Raw genomic sequence first — 27,051 nt, 5'->3', positions numbered from 1 at the left:
TATATGCATGATGATGATGAGATGTGATGTGATATGATGATCACCCATGATATGATATGCATGATGATATGCATGATGATGAGGATGATGATGATATACGATGTGATATGATGATCACCGATGGCATGATATGCATGATGATATGCATGATGATATGCACGATGATGATGATGATGTGTGATGTGACGATGTCATGATAAGGGTGACATGTATGATATAATGATGCCATGATGATTATGGAGATGACATGAAGATAATATAATATGCATGATGATAAGGCACGATGATGCATGATAGTATGCGCATGGCTGCAAGGTAAGTTATGCCTGCTATGCATGTATGATGATATGCATGATGCATTGAATTGTTATTTGATTTCCCTATCTGCTGAGTGGTTGTACTCACCCCTTTTGGGGATAACATTTCAGATTAGCCAATATGCCGCTTTCTGCCATCTCGCGGGGGGTATTCTATGGTCTACCGTCTGATGTAGAGGTTGAGTGTGCGGAGATAGATTGTCCCTCTGTTCCCGGACTGAGTTTTATCCGAGTGCGATGTCTAGTGATGTATGATATCGGCCTGGCTGGGGGCCCTGTCATACAAGAGTTCATTTCTGTGCACGTTCGACGGGATGGAGCTATGCGAGGATGCTGCCACCGCCACCACCTGATGCACCGGGTTGGGTGTGAGACCTGCGCGCGATGAGTAGGAGCTGGATCTCTTTTGATGTAGATAGTCGACACTTTCGATGAGGGGTTTTGTGCTCGCATGATGTTGAGGGTCGAGAGTCTCTTTTTGAGGTTTTAGGCTGGACGTGGCTGAGTCCTAGCTTTTCCTTGTTATGTACCGACCCAAGAGTAGTCCCATCTTGAAAATATATGTAAATAATGTGTCGATGTTTGTTTATAAAAATCCCGATGTTTAGCTGGTGTGTATTTGTATCATGGATTGGTAAGGGGATAGATGGTGATGTTTAATTTGCTTCCGCTATGAGTCGCGTTGGGACCGTTTTGTTTCAAAAAAAAAAAAAAAAAGTGTCTGCAAATTAGGACGCTTGTTCGAAAGAAAAGGAAGGTATTAAAGTGTAACATCGGCGCCGGTGACGACTTGCGAAGGGTTCGGGGTGTCACAAAAGGGCGCCCTTTGTGACACCCCCGCCGCGCCGATTTTTACCTTTCTTATCGAGCCAGGTTTCAATCCTGGGACCTGTGGCACCCCTCGACGGCCCTCGACGGCCATCTACCCCCTATATATTTTCAAGATGGGACTACCCTCGAGTCGGTACATAACAAGGAAAAGCTAGGACTCAGCCACGTCCAGCCTAAAACCTCAAAAAGAGACTCTCGACCCTCAACATCATGCGAGCACAAAAACCCCCCATCGAAAGTGTCGATTATCTACATCAAAAAGAGATCCAGCTCCTACTCATCGCGCGCAGGTCTCACACCCAACCCGGTGCATCAGGTGGTGGCAACGGCAGCATCCCTCGCATAGCTCCATCTCGTCGAACGTGCACAGAAATGAACTCTTGTAGGACAGGGCCCCCAGCCAGGCCGATATCATACATCACTAGACATCGCACTCGGATAAAAGTCAGTCCGGGAACAGAGGGACAATCTATCTCCGTACACTCAACCTCTACATCAGACGGTAGACCATAGAATACACCACGCGTGACGGCAGGAAGCGGCATATTGGCTAATCTGAAATGTTATCCCCAAAAGGGGTGAGTACAACCACTCAGTAGATAGGGAAATCCAATAACAACTCAATGCATCATGCAAATTACACATGCATTGCAGGCATTACTTACCTTGAAGCCACGCGCACACTATCATGCATCATTATATCAATTCATGATATCATCATCATAGCATCATTTCATCATACATATCTTCGAGCCATATCATATATCATCATCATTATTATTACCATGCATATCATATCATAGGTGATCATCATATCACATCACATCCCATCATCATCATGCATATATCATCATGCATATCATGCATATATCATCATCATATCATATCATAGGTGATCATCATATCACATCACATCTCATCATCATCATGCATATATCATCATGCATATCATATCATGGGTGATCATCATATCACATCACATCATCATCATCATCATGCATCATCATGCATATATTATCATAGGTGATCATCATATCACATCACATCTCATCATCATCATGCATCATCATGCATATATTATCATAGGTGATCATCATATCACATCACATCTCATCATCATCATCATGCATATCATCATGCATATCATATCATGGTTTAATTTTCATCTTTATCTTTCAATTTTGATCACCACATCACCCATTCATCAATCTCATCATCAACCCTTCGGGCAGAAACCTCCGACAGGGCTCCCGGAAAACTCAGCCATCCCATGGCCACCGGGCTTCCGGCCCCCCACATTCCGGGTATCTCACATCTCAACTTGCATCACGAGGCATTCCCTTCGGGCAGAAACCTCCGACAGGGCTTCCGGCCTTTACCCTTCTAGCCAGGCATCCCGCACCCAACTCCTGGCATCGCGAGGCATTCCTTTCGAGCAAAGACCTCTGACAAGGCTTCCGGCCCCCCACATTCCGGGCATCCTGAATCTCCTAGGGAATCTCTGGAATTACGCCACTAGGCCACTAGACATCATCATCCACCACAACCACTTCCTCATTTACCATCATCCACATATACCATTTCTTTATCTCAATTTAACATGGCAATTGCCATGGTATCAAACAAATCACACTTGACATGGAATTCACACTTGCATCTCAATTCATATGTCATACACATGCCAAAACTTTATCCCATACACATCTCAATTCAATACATGTACAAGGACCATGTCATACGCATACCAAGACTTTATCACATATACATCTCAATCCAATACATGTGCAAAGACCTCATCACACATATGCCACACAAATAGAATTGAATCCATGGCCAAATAAAAATCCATTTTATTTTATTATTATTGTATTATTATTTTTTATTATTATATTTATTTATTTTCATAAATAAATATTAAATTTAATATCTATGATTTTCCAAAATCATAGTATTCAAACAATCACTAAAAAAAATCAATAGGATCACAATTTCATACAAAATTCATGGCCAAATTGAATTTCTCATAATTTCACAATTTCCACAAATTAGCACATGATATTCGGATAATGACCAGAATTGCACAGTTTCCAAATAGATTCGATTAAAATACTCATATGGCCTTCAAAAATTACGCACTTTCACAGGGTGATAGACAACACATTTTCGTGCACTTTTCATGCAGAACTCTAAGCCAAATTATTTTTAGATTAATTTATACAACCCCACGAAACGTCTGGAACCACTACCGCGTCGTCCAGAATACACTTCTCCGAAATTTTTAGATTTCACCCATCTATTCTCTTTCGTTTCCTCTGAAATTTTAGTATGTTATGTAACAAAGGTGTCCTTTACAAATTTCATGCAGAGATCTAGGTCAAATAACCAAATTATGGTCACCATTTAAGTCCATGAAGTCTCGGGTGTCTCGGAATACTTCACCAGAATCATCGTTTCCAAGATCTAGCCGATTCACCAAGCTATACTTCTTAATTTCTCTTCAAATTTGAGTATGTTGTATTTTAAGGTGTTACCTACAACTTTAATGAAGACAACGAAGTCAGATCTCCAACAGAAATCAACATGCAATCAAGAAATCAACAAGAGGTCAGTGAAGATTTCGCAGATCTAGGGTTTCGGTATGATAGAACTTTTGACCCCTCAAATCTCCATCGTTTTCTACGAAATTTCAGTATGTGATACTACAAGATGTTATCTTCAACTTTCATGAAGACACCGAAGCCAAAATCGGACTCCAAACACACATGCAAGCTCAAACAAGCTACTGACTTCCACAAACCGAACAAGAACAGTCACACGGCTTGAAAACAACCGACCCTTACCACGGTTTTTCGCACAAATCACACCTAAAATCGAACATGCAATCACCAAAACAAACATGCAAGAGAAGTTATGGACTCCACTTGCCTCTAAGATGGACAAACGACGACGAACGGCGGCGGGACACGGCGATCGGACGGCGAACGAACGGCGGCACCCCTCGGCTCCGCCTCCTCTCCCTCTCGGTTTCTCCCTTTCTCTCGAACTCTCTCTCTCTCTCACCCTCTCTCGGCCGAATGAGGCAAAGAACCGGCCATCTCTCTCTCCTCATCCCTTTTATACTCCCTTAATCTCATGATTAACAATCATTGCTTTGCCTAAAAACTAACCAATGCATGCCATTCCTCCATGCCACTTGTCACATTGGGTTTTCTTTCTTTTATTTGGTTTGGGCTTGGGCTTAGGCCCATCCGGCCACTCCCCTTGGGCTGGTCGAATTCTCCTCTTGGGTTCTAGTGGGCCGACTAGCTTGGCCCACCAAGCTTTAGGCTAATGGGCCCAAGGCCCATTTTGAAAATTCAACCCCTTTTCCCCTTTTTTTTTTTTTTTTTGGAAATTCGTTTTATAAATATTCTTGAATTCCAAATTTTCATCTTTGCCAAAGTCTTAGGATATTTTTGCTCATTGAAATTTAATCATATGGCCAAGCATTAATCTATTAAATTTAAATTTCCACAATCATAAGCACAAATCATCAAATTAAAAGGCTAATGGCTAAAACATAAGCCATGGAAATTCTACCACCTAATTAAAGACTTTAACACACCTTAAGGCTTGGCTTTGAATTTCTGGGATGCCACAATTCTCCCCTCCTTAGAGAATTTCGTCCTCGAAATTCAAGCACTACTCGCGCCTTCTTGAAATAAATAAGGATATTTTTCCTTTATCTCGATCCTCACTTTCCCATGTGGCTTCCTCCACATCATGATGTCGCCATAACACTTTAACTAATGGGATCTTCTTAGTCCTAAGAATTTGCTCCTTTCGATCCAATATCTGCATAGGCTCTTCATATGTACCTTACTTTCTCATCCATTTTGATGGCTTCATGATCGAGTATATGACCGGGATCCGGCTGATACTTCCTCAACATCGATACATGAAACACATCGTGCAGATTTTCTAACTTAGGAGGTAACGCTAAACGATAAGCGACATCTCCTATCCTCTCAAGAATTTCAAAAGGTCCAACAAACCTAGGTCTTAGCTTACCCTTCATCTCGAATCGAGATATTCCTTTCATTGGAGATACCTTAAGGAATACATGGTCTCCCACACTAAATTTCAAAGGCCTTCTACGTCTATCCGCGTAGCCTTTTCGTCTACTCGAGCTGTTCTAAGTCTTTCTCTAATAACTTCAACAGCCTCGGCGGTAACTTGTACCAGTTCAGGTCCTGTCAACTTCCTTTCACCCACTTCACTCCAACAGACAGGAGTTCTACATCTCCTTCCATATAATGCTTCATAAGGTGCCATGCCTATACTTTTCTGAAAACTATTATTATAGGCAAACTCTACCAAATGCAACCTTTCATCCCAATTTCCTTTGAAATCGATTGCACAAGCCCTTAACATATCCTTTAATATCTGGATTACTCTTTCCGATTGACCATCTGTCTGAGGATGAAAAGCAGTACTAAATTGAAGCTTAGATCCTAATGCAACTTGAAGACTTTTCCAAAAGTTAGAAGTAAACCTCGAATCTCGATCTGAAGTAATAGTCACTGGAATACCATGCAAGCGTACCACTTGACTTACATACATGTCCGCATACTTATCCATTGGGTAGTCCATGCGAATCGCTAAGAAATGAGTCGACTTAGTCAAACGATCCACTATAACCCAAATGGAATCATGACTTCTTGATGTTCTTGGCAATCCTTGCACAAAGTCCATCGTTATATGTTCCCATTTCCATTCAGGAATGTCCAATGGTCTCAAAAGTCCTACGGGTTTACGATGCTCCGCTTTCACTTGCTGACACGTCAAACATTGAGATACGTACTTAGCCGTATCTGCCTTCATACCATTCCACCAAAATTGCTGACGCAAATTTCTGTACATCTTTGTACTACCTGGGTGGATACTATAATTACTCTTATGTGCCTCCGACAGAATTTCCTTTCTCAATTCCTCATTGTTGGGAACACAAAGTCGTCCTTGACATCTTACTATTACATCATCAGAGATCTGAAATTCTAATCCTTTCCCTGAAGATACAGCATTCTTCACTTTCAAAATCTCTGGGTCAGATTCTTGCAGGATTTTAATTTTCTGGATAATCTCTGGCTCAATCCTTAATGCACTAAGCATGCCAGTAAGACAATCCATTTCCAATTTAAATTCAGAATTTGCTATAGATTCTAACAATTTCCACTCCACCATTCTCAAACTAGCTATTTCTACGGCCGACTTTCGACTAAGAGCATCTGCTACTCTATTCGCTTTCCCTGGATGATATCTTATCTCACAATCATAATCCTTCAACAACTCCATCCACCTCCTTTGTCTCATGTTCAACTCCTTTTGTGAGAACATATACTTCAAACTTTTATGATCCGTATAAATCTCAAACTTTTCCCCATACAAATAGTGTCTCCATATTTTCAAGGCAAACACTATAGCTGCTAGCTCTAAATCATGCGTCGGGTAATTTAGCTCATGGGGTTTCAATTGTCTGGATGCATAGGCTACAACCTTGCCATGCCACATCAACACACATCCTAGTCCTTTGTAAGATACATCACTATACACTGTGAAACCATCGGGTCGAGTAGGTATAGTCAGAACTGGAGTCGAAGTCAATTTCCTTTTGAGCTCCTGAAAACTCCTTTCACATTCTCCATTCCATTCAAATTTTACATTCTTTCGAGTCAATTTAGTTAAAGGTCTTGCCAGTTTTGAAAATCCTTCAATGAACCTCCTATAATAACCAGCCAGTCCTAAGAAACTTCGTATCTCAGTAGGTGTCGTCGGTCTCGGCCAATTCACTACCATTTCAACTTTTGCTGGGTCTACTGCAATTCCATTTCCTGACACCACATGTCCTAGAAATATTATCCGGTCCAACCAGAATTCACACTTACTAAACTTAGCATACAACTTATGCTCTCTCAGAGTCTGCAAAACTATTCTCAAATGCTGCTCATGCTCTTTAGGCCATTTTGAATATACCACAATATCATCATTAAAAACAATCACAAACTGGTCTAAATAAGGCTGAAATATTCTATTAATCAAATCCATAAGTGCCGCAGGTGCATTAGTCAATCCAAATGGCATAACAAGGAACTCATAGTGTCCATAACGACTCCTGAACGCAGTCTTAGGAATGTCCTCCTTCTTAATTCTCAACTGATGGTATCCCGACCTCAAGTCAATCTTAGAGAAAACTGAACTTCCCTGAAGTTGGTCAAACAAGTCATCAATTCTAGGCAAAGGATACTTGTTCTTAATGGTCACCTGATTCAACTGCCTATAGTCAATACACAAGCGCATCGATCTATCTTTCTTTTTCACAAACAAGACCGGCGCACCCCAAGGTGAAGCACTTGGTCTAATGAATCCTTTGTCAAGCAATTCTTGCAGTTGCACTTTCAACTCCTTTAATTCAACTAAAGCCATCCTATATGGGGCTTTTGATATTGGTCCATGTTCCAGGCATTAATTCAATTTCAAATTCAATCTCCCGCTTTGGCGGCAATCTAGGCAATTCCTCAGGAAATACATCTTGAAATTCGTTAACCACACGAACTTCCTCAAGATTAGGCTCCTCCCTTGCATAATCTCTAACTATGGCTAGGTACCCTTGACACCCTTCGTCAAGTAACTTACAAGCTTCTACTGCCGAAATAAGCGCTACAGGCAAATGGGTTTGACCTCCTAAAAATTCACAACTAGACTGATCAGGTAAAACGAATTGAATCACTTTTCTATAACAATCCATTCTAGCTCGATACTTACGAAGCCAGTCCATTCCTATAATAACATCAAAATCATACATAGCCATTACAACCAAGTCTATTTCCATATCCTTTCCTCCCATGGATATCTTACAATTCCCACACACCAACGTAGACAATACCATATCCTTTAAAGGCGTGGAAACACAAAGAGGCATCTCAAGAGGCATAACTTCTATCTTATTCAAAAATCTATATCTTTCAGACACAAACGAATGCGTTGCACCCGTGTCAAACAATGCATATGCCTTTTCACCATTAATAAGAATCGTACTTGAGATAACATTTTTGGAAGCTTCCGCTTCTTCCTAGGTAATCACATACACCCTTCCTTGTGCAGGCAGTCTCTGAGGATTTCCTTGCGGGTTCAACCTAACAGCACTCTGATATCCCTGTCGCACTGAGCCAACACTCACTTACGACCTCTCTTGTGGGCAATTCCTCCTAAGATGACCCACTTGTCCACAGCCAAAACATTTCTGTTGTCCCGTACAAGGTCCTGGGCCATGACGTCCATTACACTTCTGGCAAACACCAGGCTGATAGGGTGCTTTCCCTATATTCAGACCACTCCTTGCCCCTCCAAAATTTCCAGAATTACTCTTCTTCTTCACATTCCAGGTCTGACCTTGACCAGAATAAGGTCTCTTCCCTTTTCTCATATCACTAAAATTCAACGGTTTCTTAAACTCCGACCTTTCTCTCAACAGCTCATGCTCCACTAACTGCGCCCTTTCATAAATCTCATTATAATCTCTAATATTCAAAGGCACCAGTTGCTTCCTAATGTCAGTCCTCAATCCTTTCAGGAATCTCTTAGCCTTCTCTTCCTGATCCTCAATCAATTTAGGAGCATATCTAGACAATTCAGAAAATCTAGCCTCATACTGATCTACAGTCAATTCCTTTTGTTCTAGCTGAACAAATTCAGTAATCTTTCTATCCTTAGCACAATCAGAGAAATGCTTCCTATTGAAAGCTCTAACAAACTCCTCCCAGCTCACATCAGTACCTGGTGGAAAGATTATGTCCTTCGAAGCCCTCCACCAAAACTTCGCATTTCCCTCCAATTGGTACTCTGCTAACACTATTTTCTCAGCATCGGTGCAGTCCAACAGCCGGAAAATTCGTTCCATTCCATCAATCCAATGCTCTGCCTCCTCAAGACTTCCTACTCCATTAAACTTAAGTGGCTTCAGCTTCAAAAACTGCTCCACTAGTCCTTGAGTACGGCGTTCTGCTCCGGGCTGTTCTTTGCGCCCGCCTCTCCATCAGATTTCCAATATTGGCTAATGCCTGCAGGATATCTTCCATTCGGGGTTCAGCCCTTGTAGCAGAGGCTTCAACCCTCGATGGATGAGCACTTCCAGCTCGCACCATGACTTTCCTGCAATTTCCAAGCATTGCCTCAGGAATAATCTGAGACTCACTGCCTCCACTCAAAGCAATTACCACTATCACATAAGTAACATATACATGTTACTGGCACCTAAAAACAACTCAAAATAAACTACTGGGGATCTACGAGTGAATACCCATCACCCGTTATTCAATTATTTCATTTTTAGATCCTATGATGTGCATTGTCATCATGTTCCTCAATTCCAAATGAGGCTCCTTATCACTCCACCTATAACCATGTGCTCTGATACCAAAAAGGGCGGCTGTGACACCCTGAACCCTTCGCAAGTCGTCACCAGCGCCGATGTTACACTTTAATACCTTCCTTTTTCTTTCGAACAAGCGTCCTAATTTGTAGACACATTTTTTTTTTTTTTTACAAAATGGTCCCAACGCGACTCATAGCGAAAGCAAATTAAACATCACCATCTATCCCCCTACCAATCCATGATACAAATACACACTAGCTAAACATCGGGATTTTATAAACAAACATCGACACATTATTTACATATATTTTCAAGATGGGACTACCCTCGGGTCGGTACATAACAAGGAAAAGCTAGGACTCAGCCACGTCCAGCCTAAAACCTCAAAAAGAGACTCTCGACCCTCAACATCATGCGAGCACAAACCCCCCCATCGAAAATCTTAGAAAATCTGCACGATGTGTTTCATGTATCGATGTTGAGGAAGTACCAGCTGGATCCTGGTCACATACTCGATCATGAAGCCATCAAAATGGATGAGAAAGTAAGGTACATTGAAGAGCCTGTGCAGATATTGGATCGAAAGGAGCAAATTCTTAGGACCAAGAAAATCCCATTAGTTAAAGTGTTATGGCGACATCATGATGTGGAGGAAGCCACATGGGAAAGTGAGGATCAGATAAAGGAAAAATATCCTTATTTATTTCAAGAAGGCGCGAGTAGTGCTTGAATTTCGAGGACGAAATTCTCTAAGGTGGGGAGAATTGTGGCATCCTAGAAATTCAAAGCCAAGCCTTAAGGTGTGTTAAAATCTTTAATTAGGTGGTAGAATTTCCATGGCTTATGTTTTAGCCATTAGTCTTTTAATTTGATGATTTGTGCTTGTGATTGTGGAAATTTAAATTTAATAGATTAATAATCTATGCTTGGCCATATGATTTAGATTTCAATAATTAAAATATCCCAAGACTTTGGCCAAGATGAAAATTTGGAATTCAAAAAAATATTTATTGAAGAATTTCAAAAAAAGAAAAACAGAAAAAGAGGTTAAATTGGAATTGGACCTTGGACCCAAGCTTGGTGGGCCAAGCTAGTCGGCCCATTAGAGCCCAAGAAGAGAATTCGACCAGCCCAAGGAGGAATGGCCGGATGGGCCTAAGCCCAAGCCCAAACCAAATAAAAGAAGAAAAAAAACCAAAAAGACAAGTGGCAAATGGCAAGAGCATGCATTGGTCCATTTGAAAGGCTTGTAATCATTACAAATGATGGGATTAGGGGGAGTATAAGAGGGATGAGGAGAGAGAGAAGATGGCCGGTTAGCCATTGTGTTCGTCCAAAGAGAGTGCGAGAGAGAGAGAGAGATTTCGAGAGAAAGAGGGAGAGGCCGAGAGGAAGAGGAAGGAGGGAGCCGTTCGTTCGCCGTCCGATCGCCGTGTCCCGCCGCCGTTGGTCGTCGTTTGCTCATCCTAGAGGCAAGTGGAGTCCTTAACTTCTCTTGCATGTTTGTTTTGGTGGTTGCATGTTCGATTTTAGGTGTTTCAAGTGCGAAAAACCGAGGTAAGGGTCGGTTGTTTTCAAGCCGTGTGACTGTTCTTGTTCGGTTTGTGGAAGTCAGTAGCTTGTTCGAGCTTGCATGTGTGTTTGGAGTCCGATTTTGGCTTCGGTGTCTTCATGAAAGTTGAAGCTAACATCTTGTAATATTACATACTGAAATTTCGTAGAAAACGATGGAGATTTGAGGGGTCAAAAGTCCTATCATACGGAGACCCTTGCTAGATTCTTGTCTGCATGTTGATTTCTGTTGAAGATCTCACTTTGTTGTCTTCATAAAAGTTGTAGGTAAAACCTTAAAATACAACATACTCAAATTTGAAGAGAAATGAACGAGTATAGCCTAGTGAATCGGCTAGATCTTGGAGATGATTGATTCTGGTGGTGTGTTCCGAGACACCCGAGACTTCATGGACTTAAATGGTGACCCTACTATGGTTGTTTGACCTATATCTCTTCATGAAACTTGTAAAGGACACCTTGGTACATAACATACTCAAATTTCAGAGGAAATGAAAGAGAATAGAGGGCTGAAACCTAACAATTTCGGAGAAGTGTATTCTGGACGACGCGGTAGTGGTTCCAGAAGTTTCGTGGGGTTGTATAAATTAATATAAAAATAATTTGGCTTAGAGTTCTTCATGAAAAGTGCACGAAAATGTGTTGTCTATCACCCTGTGAAATTTAGTAATTTTTTAAGGCCATATGAGTATTTTAATCGAATTTATTTGGAAACTGTGCAATTCTGGTCATTATCCTAATATCATGTGCTAATTTGTGGAAATTGTGAAATTATGAGAAATTCAATTTGGCCATGAATTTTGTATGAAATTGTGATCCTATTGATTTTTTTAGTGATTGTTTGAATACTATGATTTTGGGAAAATCATAGATATTAAATTTAATATTTATTTATGAAAATAAATAAATATAATAATAAAATAATAAAATAAAATGGATTTTTATTTGGCCATGGATTCAATTCTATTTGTGTGGCATATGTGTGATGAGGTCTTTGCACATGTATTGGATTGAGATGTATATGTGATAAAGTCTTGGTATGCGTATGACATGGTCCTTGTACATGTATTGAATTGAGATGTGTATGGGATAAAGTTTTGGCATGTGTATGACTTATGAATTGAGATGCAAGTGTGAATTCCATGTCAAGTGTGATTCGTTTGATACCATGCCAATTGCCATGTTAAATTGAGATAAAGAAATGGTATATGTGGATGATGGTAAATGAGGAAGTGGTTGTGGTGGATGATGATGTCTGGTGGCCTAGTGGCGTAATTCCAGAGATTCCCTGGGAGATTCAGGATGCCCCGAATGTGGGGGGCCGGATGTCTGGTTGTATCTTGGATACATGCCCGGAGGTTCCTCGCGATGCCAGGAGTTGGGTGCGGGATGCCTGGCTAGAAGGGTAAAGGCCGGAAGCCCTGTCGGAGGTTTCTGCTCGAAGGGAATGCCTCGTGATGCTAGTTGAGATGCGAGATGCCCGGAATGTGGGGGGCCGGAAGCCCGGTGGCCATGGGATGGCTGAGTTTGCCGGGAGCCCTGTCGGAGGTTTCTGCCCGAAGGGTTGATAATGAGATTGATGAATGGGTGATGTGGTGATCAAAATTGAAAGATAAAGATGAAAATTAAACCATGACATGATGATATGCATGATGATATGCATGATGATGAGGATGATGATGATATATGATGTGATATGATGATCACCCATGGCATGATATGTATGATAATATGCATGACGATATGCATGATGATATGCATGATGGTATGCATGATGATATGCATGATGGTATGCATGATGATATGAATGATGATGATGAAGATGATATGTGATGTGATATGATGATCACCCATGATGACATGCATGATGATATGCATGATGATGATATACGATGTGATATGATGATCACCCATGGCATGATATGCATGATGATATGCATGATGATATGCAAGATGACGATGATGATGTGTGATGTGACGATGTCATGATAAGGGTGACATGTATGATATAATGATGCCATGATGATTATGGTGATGACATAAGATGATATGATATGCATGATGATAAGGCACGATGATGCATGATTGTATGCGCATGGCTGCAAGGTATGTTATGCCTGCTATGCATGTATGATGATATGCATGATGCATTTGAGTTGTTATTGGATTTCCCTATCTCGCGAGTGGTTGTACTCACCCCTTTTGGGGATAACATTTCAGATTAGCCAATATGCCGCTTCCTGCCGTCACGAGTGGTGTATTCTATGGTCTACCGTCTGATGTAGAGGTTGAGTGTACGGAGATAGATTGTCCCTCTGTTCCCGGACTGAGTTTTATCCGAGTGCGATGTCTAGTGATGTATGATATCGGCCCGGGCCGGGGGCCCCGTCATACAAGAGTTCATTTCGTGCACGTTCGACGGGATGGAGCTATGCGAGGGATGCTGCCACCGCCACCACCTGATGCACCGGGTTGGGTGTGAGACCTGCGCGCGACGAGTAGGAGCTGTATCTCTTTTTGATGTAGATAATCGACACTTTCGATGGGGGGTTTTTGTGCTTGCATGATGTTGAGGGTCGAGAGTCTCTTTTTGAGGTTTTAGGCTGGACATGGCTGAGTCCTAGCTTTTCCTTGTTATGTACCGACCTGAGAGTAGTCCCATCTTGAAAATATATGTAAATAATGTGTCGATGTTTGTTTATAAAAATCCCGATGTTTAGCTGGTGTGTATTTGTATCATGGATTTGTAGGAGGATAGATGGTGATGTTTAATTTGCTTCCGCTATGAGTCGCGTTGGGACCGTTTTGTTTAAAAAAAAAAAAAAGTGTCTGCAAATTAGGACGCTTGTTCGAAAGAAAAAGGAAGGTATTAAAGTGTAACATCGGCGCTGGTGACGACTTGCGAAGGGTTCGGGGGTGTCACAGACGTCTCCTTTTTGATACCAACAAAGGTTGTGGCACCCCTCAACGGCCCTCGATCCATTAGGGTCTCCACAGTTCGCTCTACCTTTCACTTTCCCTATTAACATGTTACTCTTATACGATTTCAATCGCAGCAGGTCCATACAACCTGGGGGTTTACATCTCTTTTATTTTTATTTTTTTCTTTTTAACTAAAGGTCCCTTGCGCAATTCATATACGGAAGCACATCCAACAACTCCCTTCCTTATATTCAAAAACAATGCACACCTACTAAACATTTATAGGTAAAAGCCGTACACTTTTATTTACTTAAATCAGATGGACATCATTCATCGGTACATCAAAATGTCTTAGTCTTTTATATTTGGCTACACTCCAAAAGATGAACGACATTTCCTCAAACAGTCCTACACTTTAAGTCCATCGATCCGTGTCGGCGTCCAAAAGCTCATTTCCTTGCTATCCTCCTCCTCACGGTCACATCCAACCATTCAAACCATCTACTAATCTGAAATGTTGGTCCCCAAAAGGGGTGAGTACAACCACTCAGCAGGTAAAGGAATCCAATAACCACTCAATGCATCATACAAGTCATACATGCATTGCAAGCATTACTTACCTTGAAGCCATGCACATACTATCATGCATCATCATATCAATCTATAACACATACATGTGTATCATCATCGTATCATACATGTCATCATCATCATGACATCATTACCTTACACATGTTATCATCATCATGGCATTATCACATTACACATGTCATATCATATATCATCATCATTATCATCACCATGCATATCATCATGCATATCATATCATGGGTGATCATCATTATTTCACATGACATATCATCATCATCATCATCATCATGCATATCATATCATGGGTGATCATCATTATTTCACATCACATATCATCATCATTACCATGCATCCATGCATGTAACATCATCATCATATCCTCATATCACATGTGCCATCATCATTACCATGCATCCATGCATGTAACATCATCATCACATCATGCATATATCATCATGCATAATTTAATTTCAATTTCATTTTGAACTGCCGCATTTCTCTTTTCCCGGGATCAATGTTTGCATCCCACATTCATCACTTGCACCCAATCTTGGCATTGCGAGAACCATCCGGGCATGTATCCAAGATACAACCGGACATCCGGCACCCCCGCATTCCGGGCATCTCGTATCCCAACTAGCATCACGAGGCATCCGGGCATGTATCCAAGATACAACCGGGCATCCAAAGGGCATCGACTCATTCGAACCTCTGGGCATCTCGCACCCCACCTGGCATCACGAGGAATCTTTGGGGCTCGCCATGAAAATGGTTACCCTTACCCTCCGGGCATGCATCATGATACAACCCCTCACCCTCCGAGTATATATCATAATACAACCGGGCATCCCGACACTCCCGGGGAAAACCTCTGGGCATGTATTCATAATACAACCAGGCATCCAAAGGGCATCGACTCCTTCGAACCTTTGGGCATCCCGACTCCCGGGGCATCGTCGGCTCACACCTCCGACGGTATCATCATCACCACGATGCATATTCTCATACATCTCATTTCTCATCTTCCACATTTACCAATATTTTGATATCAATTTAACATGGCACATATCGTGACATCAAACAAGTCATACTTGGCATAGCATTCACACATGCATCACAATTCAATGTCATACATACACCAATATCTCATCATACATGCTACAATGTATAATTATTTATTAATAAATTCAATGGAATTTATGGCCAATAAAATAATCCATTTTATTTTATTATTTTTTTTTAATAAATAAATATTAAATTCAATATCTATAAATTCCCAAAATTATAAAAATTCAAGCAACTACAAACCAATAGAATTACATGCAAAATTCATGGCCAAATCGAATTTCACAAAATTTCACAATTTCCACAAAACAGCCCATAATATTCGGATAAACCAGAATGCACAGTTTTCGTAGAAATTCAATTAAAATATTCATACGGCCTCCAAAAATTACAAAATTTTATTGAGTTATAGCAAAGACATTTTAGTACAACTTTCATGAAGAACTCCAAGCAATATTATGTTTATATTATTTTATACAGTCTCACGAAGCTTCTGGATCCATTACCGCATCGTCCAGTGCACACATCTCCGAAATACTGAGGTTTCACCTACCTATTCTCTTTTTTTTTCTCTGAAATTTTGGTATGTTATACATCAAGATATCCTTTACAAGTTTCATGAAAATATCTAGGTCAAATAACCAGATTATAGTCATCATTTAGGTCCTTGAAGTCTCGGGTGTCTCGGAACACATCACCAGAATCATCGTCTTCAAGATCTAGTTGATTTACCAAGCTATACTTGTTATTTTCACTTCAAATTTGAGTATGTTGTATTTTGAGATGTTCCCTACAACTTTCATGAAGAAACTGAAGTGAGATTCTCAACAAAAACCAACATGCAACCACAACTCCAACCAAAGGTCAGTAACATCTTTCCAGATCTGGGGTCTCCGTATAATGAGAGTTTAAACCGTCAAATCTCCATAATTTTCCACTAAATTTCAGTATGTTATAGTAAATGATGTTAACTACAACTTTCATGAAGATATCACAGACAAAATCGAACTCTAAACAGGCATGCAAGCTCTCACAACATTCTGACTCAAACAGTTTATAAGAAAATATTCCAGATCTAGCATCTCCGTAGGATGAGGGTTTGACCTCTTAAATCTCCATCATTTTCCACGAAATTTCAGTATGTTTTAGTAAAAGATGTTAGCTACAACTTTCATGAAGAAATCGAAGCCAAAATCGGACTCTAAACACACATGCAAGCTCAAACAAATTTCTGACTCCAAACAGTTCCTGCGAAAACATTGGTGCAAGAGTAGAAAGCGGATTCCCAACTTTCCTCTAGACCTCACGAACAGCACGAGCGGACGGCACACGGCGGCGAACGGGCTCCTTTCTCTCCCTCTCAGCTTCCTCTCTCTCTCGCACGATTCTCTCTCTCTCTCCCTCACTTGGCCGAATGGCTAACCGGCCATTATCTCTCCTCTTCTTCCCTTTTATATTGCATCCACTCTAGGTTTGCATGAGGGACAAGTGTAATTGTGGAGGAAGGCAAGTGTCCACCATGCTTCACCTCCTCCATGCCACTTGTCCTATTGCATGCATCATGGGCCTTGGAGTTGGGCTGGTCGACCACTCCTCTTGGTCCTCTATTGGGCCGGCCAACTTGGCCCATTAAAAGCTTAGGCCAATGGGCTTAAGGCCCATTCGAAAATTAACCCCTTTTTCCCTTCTTTGTTTTTTTTGAATTCCTTTCTATAATTATTTTTAAACTGTGACGAATTGTGGCATCCCAGAAATTCAAAGCCAAGCCTTAAGGTGTGTTAAAGTCTTTAATTAGGTGGTAGAATTTTCATGGCTTATGTTTTGCAGACTCCGAGAGAGCATAAGTTGTATGCTAAGTTTAGTAAGTGTGAATTCTGGTTGGACCGGATAATATTTCTAGGACATGTGGTGTCAGGAAATGGAATTGCAGTAGACCCAACAAAAGTTGAAATGATAGTGAATTGGCCGAGACCGACGACACCTACTGAGATACGAAGTTTCTTAGGACTGGCTAGTTATTATAGGAGGTTCATTGAAGGATTTTCAAAACTGGCAGGACCTTTAACTAAATTGACTCGAAAGAATGAGAAGTTTGAATGGAATGGAGAATGTGAAAGGAGTTTTCAGGAGCTCAAAAGGAAATTGACTTTGACTCCAGTTCTGACTATACCTACTGGACCCGATGGTTTCACAGTGTATAGTGATGCATCTTACAAAGGACTAGGATGTGTGTTGATGCAGCATGGCAAGGTTGTAGCCTATGCATCCAGACAATTGAAACCCCATGAGCTAAATTACCCGACGCATGATTTAGAGCTAGCAGCTATAGTGTTTGCCTTGAAGATATGGAGACACTATTTGTATGGGGAAAAGTTTGAGATTTATACGGATCATAAAAGTTTGAAGTATCTGTTCTCACCAAAGGAGTTGAACATGAGACAAAGGAGGTGGATGGAGTTGTTGAAGGATTATGATTGTGAGATAAGATATCATCCAGGGAAAGCGAATAGAGTAGCAGATGCTCTTAGTCGAAAGTCGGCCGTAGAAATAGCTAGTTTGAGAATGGCGGAGTGGAAATTGTTAGAATCGTAGCAAATTCTAAATTTAAATTGGAAATGGATTGTCTTGCGGCATGCTTAGTGCATTGAGGATTGAGCCAGAGATTATCCAGAAAATTAAAATCCTGCAAGAATCTGACCCAGAGATTTTGAAAATGAAAGATGCTGTATCTTTAGGGAAAATATTAGAATTTCAAATCTCTGATGATGGAATAGTAAGATGTCAAGGACGACTTTGTGTTCCCGACAATGAGGAATTGAGGAAGGAAAATTCTATCGGAGGCATATAAGAGTAATTATAGTATCCACCCAGGTAGTACAAAGATGTACAGAAATTTGCGTTAGCAATTTTGGTGGAATGGTATGAAGGCAGATACGGCTAAGTACGTATCTCAATGTTTGACGTGTCAGCAAGTGAAAGCGGAGCATCGTAAACCCGCAGGACTTTTGAGACCATTGGACATTCCTGAATGGAAATGGGAACATATAACGATGGACTTTGTGCAAGGATTGCCAATAACATCAAGTAGTCATGATTCAATTTGGGTTATAGTGGATCGTTTGATTAGGTCGGCTCATTTCTTAGCGATTTGCATGGACTACCCAATGGATAAGTATGCGGACATGTATGTAAGTCAAGTGGTACACTTGCATGGTATTCCAGTGACTATTACTTCAGATCGAGATTCGAGGTTTACTTCTAACTTTTGGAAAAGTCTTCAAGTTGCGTTAGGATCTAAGCTTCAATTTAGTACTACTTTTCATCCCTCGACGGCCCTAATCTTTCCACCAGGTACTGATGTGAGCTAGGAGGAGTTTGTTAGGGCTTTCAATAGGAAGCATTTCTCTGATTGTGCTAAGGATAGAAAGATTACTGAATTTGTTCAGCTAGAACAAAATGGATTGACTATAGATCAGTATGAGGCTAGATTTTCTGAATTGTCTAGATATGCTCCTAAATTGATTGAGGATCAGATAAAGGAAAAATATCCTTATTTATTTCAAGAAGGCGCGAGTAGTGCTTGAATTTCGAGGACTAAATTCTCTAAGGTGGGGAGAATTGTGGCATCCTAGAAATTCAAAGCCAAGCCTTAAGGTGTGTTAAAATCTTTAATTAGGTGGTAGAATTTCCATGGCTTATGTTTTAGCCATTAGTCTTTTAATTTGATGATTTGTGCTTGTGATTGTGGAAATTCAAATTTAATAGATTAATAATCTATGCTTGGCCATATGATTTAGATTTCAATAATTAAAATATCCCAAGACTTTGGCCAAGATGAAAATTTGGAATTCAAAAAAATATTTATTGAAGAATTTCAAAAAAAAAAAAAAGAGAGGTTAAATTGGAATTGGGCCTTGGACCCAAGCTTGGTGGGCCAAGCTAGTTGGCCCATTAGAGCCCAAGAGGGAGCTCGACCAGCCCAAGGAGGAATGGCCGGATGGGCCTAAGCCCAAGCCCAAACCAAATAAAAGAAGAAAAACCAATAAGACAAGTGGCAAATGGCAAGAGCATGCATTGGTCCATTTGAAAGGCTTGTAATCATTACAAATGATGGGATTAGGGGGGAGTATAAAAGGGATGAGGAGAGAGAGATGGCCGGTTCTTTGCCTCATTCGGCCGAGAGAGGGTGAGAGAGAGAGAGAGTTCGAGAGAAAGGGAGAAACCGAGAGGGAGAGGAGGGGGAGCCGAGGGGTGCTGCCGTTCGCTCGCCGTCCGTCCGCCCGTGTGCCGCTCAATTCGCCGCCGTGTGCTCGTCGCTAGTACGGTGTAGAGGCAAGTGGAGTCCTTAAATTCTCATGCATGTTTGTTTCGTTGGTTGCATGCTAGATTTTAGGTGTTTCAAGTGCGAAAAACCGAGGTAAGGGTTGGTTGTTTTCAAACCGTGTGACTGTTCTTGTTCGGTTTGTGGAAGTCAGTAGATTGTTCGAGCTTGCATGCATGTTTAGAGTCCGATTTTGGCTTCAATGTCTTAATGGAAGTTGTAGCTAACATGTTTTGGTATAACATACTGAAATTTCGTGAAAAATGATGGATATTTGAGGGGTTAAAGCCTTGCTATACGGAGACCTCAGATCTGTGATGTTTTCACTGACCTCTTGTTGGATTCTTGGTTGCATGTTGGTTTGCGACAAAAATTTGACTTCGATGTCTGCATGAAAGTTGTAGGTAACACCTTAAAATACAACATACTCAAATTTGAAGAGAAATGAAGGATTATAACCTAGTGAATCGGCTAGATCTTGGCGATGATTGATTCTGGTGGTGTGTTCCGAGACACCCGAGACTTCAAGGACTTAAAAGACGACTATACTTTGGTTATTTGACCTAGATCTCTTCATGAAACTTGTAAAGGATACCTTTGTACATAACATACTCAAAGTTCAGAGGAAAATAAAAAGAATAGATGGGTGAAATCTTAATATTTCGGAGATGTGTATTCTGGACGATGCGGTAAGGGTTCCAGAAGCTTCGTGAGGTTGTATAAATTAATATAAAAAGAATTTGGCGTAGAGTTCTGCATGAAAAGTGCACGAAAATGTGTTGGCTATCACCCTGTAAAATTTCGTAATTTTTTAAGGCCATATGAGTATTTTAATCGAATTTATTTGGAAACTGTGCAATTCTGGTCATTATCCTAATATCATGTGCTAATTTGTGGAAATTGTGAAATTATGAGAAATTCAATTTGGCCATGAATTTTGTATGAAATTGTGATCCTATTGATTTTTTTAGTGATTGTTTGAATACTATGATTTTGGGAAAATCATAGATATTAAATTTAATATTTATTTATGAAAATAAATAAATATAATAAATAAATAAATAAAATAATAAAAAAATAAAATGGATTTTTATTTTGCCATGGATTCAATTCTATTTGTGTGGCATATGTGTGATGAGGTCCTTGCACATGTATTGGATTGAGATGTATATGTGATAAAGTCTTGGTATGCGTATGACATGGTCCTTGTACATGTATTGAATTGAGATGTGTATGGGATAAAGTTTTGGCATGTGTATGACATATGAATTGATATGCAAGTGTGAATTCCATGTCAAGTGTGATTCGTTTGATACCATGCCAATTGCCATGTTAAATTGAGATAAAGAAATGGTATATGTGGATGATGGTAAATGAGGAAGTGGTTGTGGTGGATGATGATGTATGGTGGCCTAGTGGCGTAATTCCAGAGATTCCCTGAGAGATTCAGGATGCCCGGAATGTGGGGGGCTGGATGTCCGGTTGTATCTTGGATACATGCCCGGAGGTTCCTCGCGATGCCAGGAGTTGGGTGCGGGATGCCTGGCTAGAAGGGTAAAGGCCGGAAGCCCTGTCGGAGGTTTCTGCCCGAAGGGAATGCCTCGTGATGCTAGTTGAGATGCGAGATGCCCGGAATGTGGGGAGCCGGAAGCCCGGTGGCCATGGGATGGCTGAGTTTGCCGGGAGCCCCATCGGAGGTTTTCGCCGAAGGGTTGATGATGAGATTGATGAATGGGTGATGTGGTGATCAAAATTGAAAGATAAAGATGAAAATTAATCCGTGATATGATATGCATGATGATATGCATGATGATGATGATGATGATGATGATGAGATGTGATGTGATATGATGATCACCTATGATAATATATGCATGATGATGCATAATGATGATGAGATGTGATGTGATATGATGATCACCTATGATAATATATGCATGATGATGCATGATGATGATGAGATGTGATGTGATGTGATGATCACCCATGATATGATATGCATGATGATATATGCATGATATGCAAGATGATATATGCATGATGATGATGATGATGATGATGATGAGAGGTGATGTGATATGATGATTACCTATGATAATATATGCATGATGATGCATAATGATGATGAGATGTGATGTGATATGATGATCACCCATGATATGATATGCATGATGATATCTGCATGATGATGATGGCATATGCATGATGATGATGAGATGAGATGTGATGTGATATGATGATCACCTATGATATGGTATGCATGATGATATGCATGGTGATATGCATGATGATATGCATGATGCATTGGGTTGTTATTGGATTTTCCTATCTGCTGAGTGGTTGTACTCACCCCTTTTGGGGATAACATTTCAGATTAGCCAATATGCCGCTTCCTGCCGTCTCGAGGGGGGGTATTCTATGGTCTACCGTCTGATGTAGAGGTTGAGTGTGCGGAGATAGATTGTCCCTCTATTCCCGGACTGACTTTTATCCGAGTGCGATGTCTAGTGATGTATGATATCGGCACTGGGGGCCTGTCATACAAGAGTTCATTTCGTGCACGTTCGACGGGATGGAGCTATGCGAGGGATCTTCTTTGCCGCCACCACCGATGCACCGGGTTGGGTGTGAGACCTGCGCGCGAGAAGTAGGAGCTGGATCTCTTTTTGATGTAGATAGTCGACACTTTCGATGGGGGGTTTTGTGCTCGTGTGATGTTGAGGGTCGAGGTTTCTTTTTGAGGTTTTAGGCTGGACATGGCTGAGTCCTAGCTTTTCCTTGTTATGTACCGACCCGAGAGTAGTCCCATCTTGAAAATATATGCAAATAATGTGTTGGTGTTTGTTTATAAAAATCCCGATGTTTAGCTGGTGTGTATTTGTATCATGGATTGGTAGGGGGATAGATGGTGATGTTTAATTTGCTTCCGCTATGAGTCGCGTTGGGACCGTTTTGTTTATAAAAAAAAAAATGTGTCTGCAAATTAGGACGCTTGTTCGAAAGAAAAAGGAAGGTATTAAAGTGTAACATCGGCGCTGGTGACGACTTGCGAAGGGTTCGGGGTGTCACAGCCGCCCCTTTTGGTATCGAGCAAAAGGGGCGGCTGTGACACCCCGAACCCTTCGCAAGTCGTCACCAGCGCCGATGTTACACTTTAATACCTTCCTTTTTCTTTCGAACAAGCGTCCTAATTTGCAGACACATTTTTTTTTTTTGAAAAAAAACGGTCCCAACGCGACTCATAGCGGAAGCAAATTAAACATCACCATCTATCCCCCTACCAATCCATGATACAAATACACACCAGCTAAACATCGGGATTTTATAAACAAACATCGACACATTATTTACATATATTTTCAAGATGGGACTACTCGGGTCGGTACATAACAAGGAAAAGCTAGGACTCAGCCACGTCCAGCCTAAAACCTCAAAAAGAAACCTCGACCCTCAACATCATGCGAGCACAAAACCCCCCATCGAAAGTGTCGATTATCTACATCAAAAAGAGATCCAGCTCCTACTGTCGCGCGCAGTCTCACACCCAACCCGGTGCATCAAGTGGTGGCGGCGGCAACATCCTCGCATAGCTCCATCCCGTCGAACGCACGTAAAATGAACTCTTGTATGACAGGCCCCAGCCCAGCCGATTTCATACATCACTAGACATCGCACTCGGATAAAACTCAGTCCGGGAACGAGAGGGACATCTATCTTCGTACACTCAACCTCTACATCAGACGGTAGACCATAGAATACACCACGCGTGACGGCAGGAAGCGGCATATTGGCTAATCTAAAATGTTATCCCCAAAAGGGGTGAGTACAACCACTCAGCAGATAGGGAAATCCAATAACAACTCAATGCATCATGCATATCATAATACATGCATAACAGGCATAACTTACCTTGCAGCCATGCGCATTCAATCATGCATCATCGTGCCTTATCATCATGCATATCATATCATCTTATGTCATCACCATAATCATCATGGCATCATTATATCATACATGTCACCCTTATCATGACATCGTCACATCACACATCATCATCGCCATCGTGCATATCATCATGCATATCATGCCATGGGTGATCATCATATCACATCGTATAACATCATCATCATCATCATCATGCATATCATCATGGGTGATCATCATATCACATCACATATCATCTTCATCATCATCATGCAGCATATCATCATGCATATCATCATGCATATTATCATACATATCATGCCATGGGTGATCATCCTATCACATCATATATCATCATCATCCTCATCATCATGCATATCATCATGCATATCATCATGTCATGGTTTAATTTTCATCTTTATCTTTCAATTTTGATCACCACATCACCCATTCATCAATCTCATCATCAACCCTTCGGGCAGAAACCTCCGATGGGCTCCCGGCAAACTCAGCCATCCCATGGCCACCGGGCTTCCGGCCCCCACATTCGGGCATCTCGCATCTCAACTAGCATCACGAGGCATTCCCTTCGGGCAGAAACCTCCGACAGGGCTTCCGGCCTTTACCCTTCTAGCCAGGCATCCCGCACCCAACTCCTAGCATCGCGAGGCATTCCTTTCGGGCAAAGACCTCCGACAAGGCTTCCGGCCCCCCACATTCCAGGCATCCTAAATCTCCCAGGGAATTCCGGCAATGCATCTCTGTACATTCCAGCCACATCCTCCACCACAACCTCTTACTCACATATCACTTTCCGCATCATCCATTTATTCTCATTATTACATGGCATATGATTCACACGTGCATCACAATTCATGATCATACATACACCAATGTCATATAACAATGCATAATAAATTCAATAGAATTCATGGCCAATAAAATAATCCACCTTTATTTTATTATTATTTAATTATTTTTATTATTTTTATTTATTTATTTTCATAAATAAATATTACATTTGATATTTATGATTTTCCCAAAATCATAATATTCAAACAATCACTAAACAAATCAATAGGATCACAATTTCATACAAAATTCATGGCCAAATTGAATTTCACATAATTTCACAATTTTCACAAAATAGCACATGATATTCGGATAATGGCCAGATTGCACAGTTTTCAAATAAATTCGATTAAAATACTCATATGGCCTCCAAATTCTTTTTAGATTAATTTATACAACCCCACGAAACTTCTGGAACCACTACCGCGTCGTCCAGAATACACTTCTCCGAAATTTTTAGATTTCACCCATCTATTATCTTTCGTTTCCTCTGAAATTTTAGTATGTTATGTACCAAGGTGTCCTTTACAAGTTTCATGAAGAGATCTAGGTCAAATAACCAAAGTATGGTCACCATTTAAGTCCATCAAGTCTCGGGTGTCTCGGAACACACCACCAGAATCAATCATCTCTAAGATCTAGCCGATTCACTAGGCTATACTCGTTCATTTCTCTTCAAATTTGATTATGTTGTAGTTTAAGATGTTACCTAAAACTTTCATGAAGACAACGAAGTGAGATCTCCAACAGAAATCAACATGCAATCAAGAAATCGACAAGAGGTCAGTGAAGATTTCGCAGATGTAGGGTTTCCGTATGATAGAACTTTTGACCCCTCAAATCTCCATCGTTTTCTACGAAATTTCAGTATGTCATACTAAAAGATGTTAGCTTCAACTTTCATGAAGACACCGAAGCCAAAATCGAACTCCAAACACACATGCAAGCTCAAACAAGCTACTGACTTCCACAAACCGAACAAGAACAGTCACACGGCTTGAAAACAACCGACCCTTACCTCGGTTTTTCGCACAAATCACACCTAAAATCGAACATGCAATCACCAAAACAAACATGCAAGAGAAGTTACGGACTCCACTTGCCTCTAAGATGGACAAACGACGACGAACGGCGGCGGGACACGGCGATCGGACGGCGAACAAACGGCGGCACCCCTCGGCTCCGCTTCCTCTCCCTCTCGGTTTCTCCCTTTCTCTCTCTCTCTCTCTCTCTCTCACCCTCTCTCGGCCGAATGAGGCAAAGAACCGGCCATCTCTCTCTCCTCATCCCTTTTATACTCCCTTAATCTCATGATTAACAATCATTGCTTTGCCTAAAAACTAACCAATGCATGCCATTCCTCCATGCCACTTGTCTCATTAGGTTTTAATTTTGAATTTGGCTTGGGCTTGGGCTTAGGCCCATCCGGCCATTCCTCCTTGGGCTGGTCGAGCTCCCTCTTGGGCTCTAATGGGCCGACTAGCTTGGCCCACCAAGCTTGGGTCCAAGGCCCAATTCCAATTTAACCTCTTTTTCTTTTTTTTTTGAAATTCTCCAATAAATATTTTTGAATTCCAAATTTTCATCTTGGCCAAAGTCTTGGGATATTTTAATTATTGAAATTTAAATCATATGGCCAAGCATAGATTATTAATCTATTAAATTTGAATTTCCACAATCACAAGCACAAATCATCAAATTAAAAGACTAATGGCTAAAACATAAGCCATGAAAATTCTACCACCTAATTAAAGACTTTAACATACCTTAAGGCTTGGCTTTGAATTTCTGGGATGCCACAATTCTCCCCACCTTAGAGAATTTCGTCCTCGAAATTCAAGCACTACTCGCGCCTTCTTGAAATAAATAAGGATATTTTTCCTTTATCGAACCTCACTTTCCCATGTGGCTTCCTCCACATCATGATGTCGCCATAACACTTTAACTAATGGGATCTTCTTAGTCCTAAGAATTTGCTCCTTTCGATCCAATATCTGCACAGGCTCTTCAATGTACCTTACTTTCTCATCCATTTTGATGGCTTCATGATCGAGTATGTGACCAGGATCCGGCTGGTACTTCCTCAACATCGATACATGAAACACATCGTGCAGATTTTCTAACTTAGGAGGTAACGCTAAACGATAAGCCACATCTCCTATCCTCTTAAGAATTTCAAAAGGTCCAACAAACCTAGGTCTTAGCTTACCCTTCATCCCGAATCGAGATATTCCTTTCATTGGAGA

Source organism: Eucalyptus grandis, chromosome 8 (assembly GCF_016545825.1).
Source record: "Eucalyptus grandis isolate ANBG69807.140 chromosome 8, ASM1654582v1, whole genome shotgun sequence".
NCBI classification, from domain to species: domain Eukaryota; kingdom Viridiplantae; phylum Streptophyta; class Magnoliopsida; order Myrtales; family Myrtaceae; genus Eucalyptus; species Eucalyptus grandis.
This window is presented reverse-complemented; position numbering follows the sequence as displayed.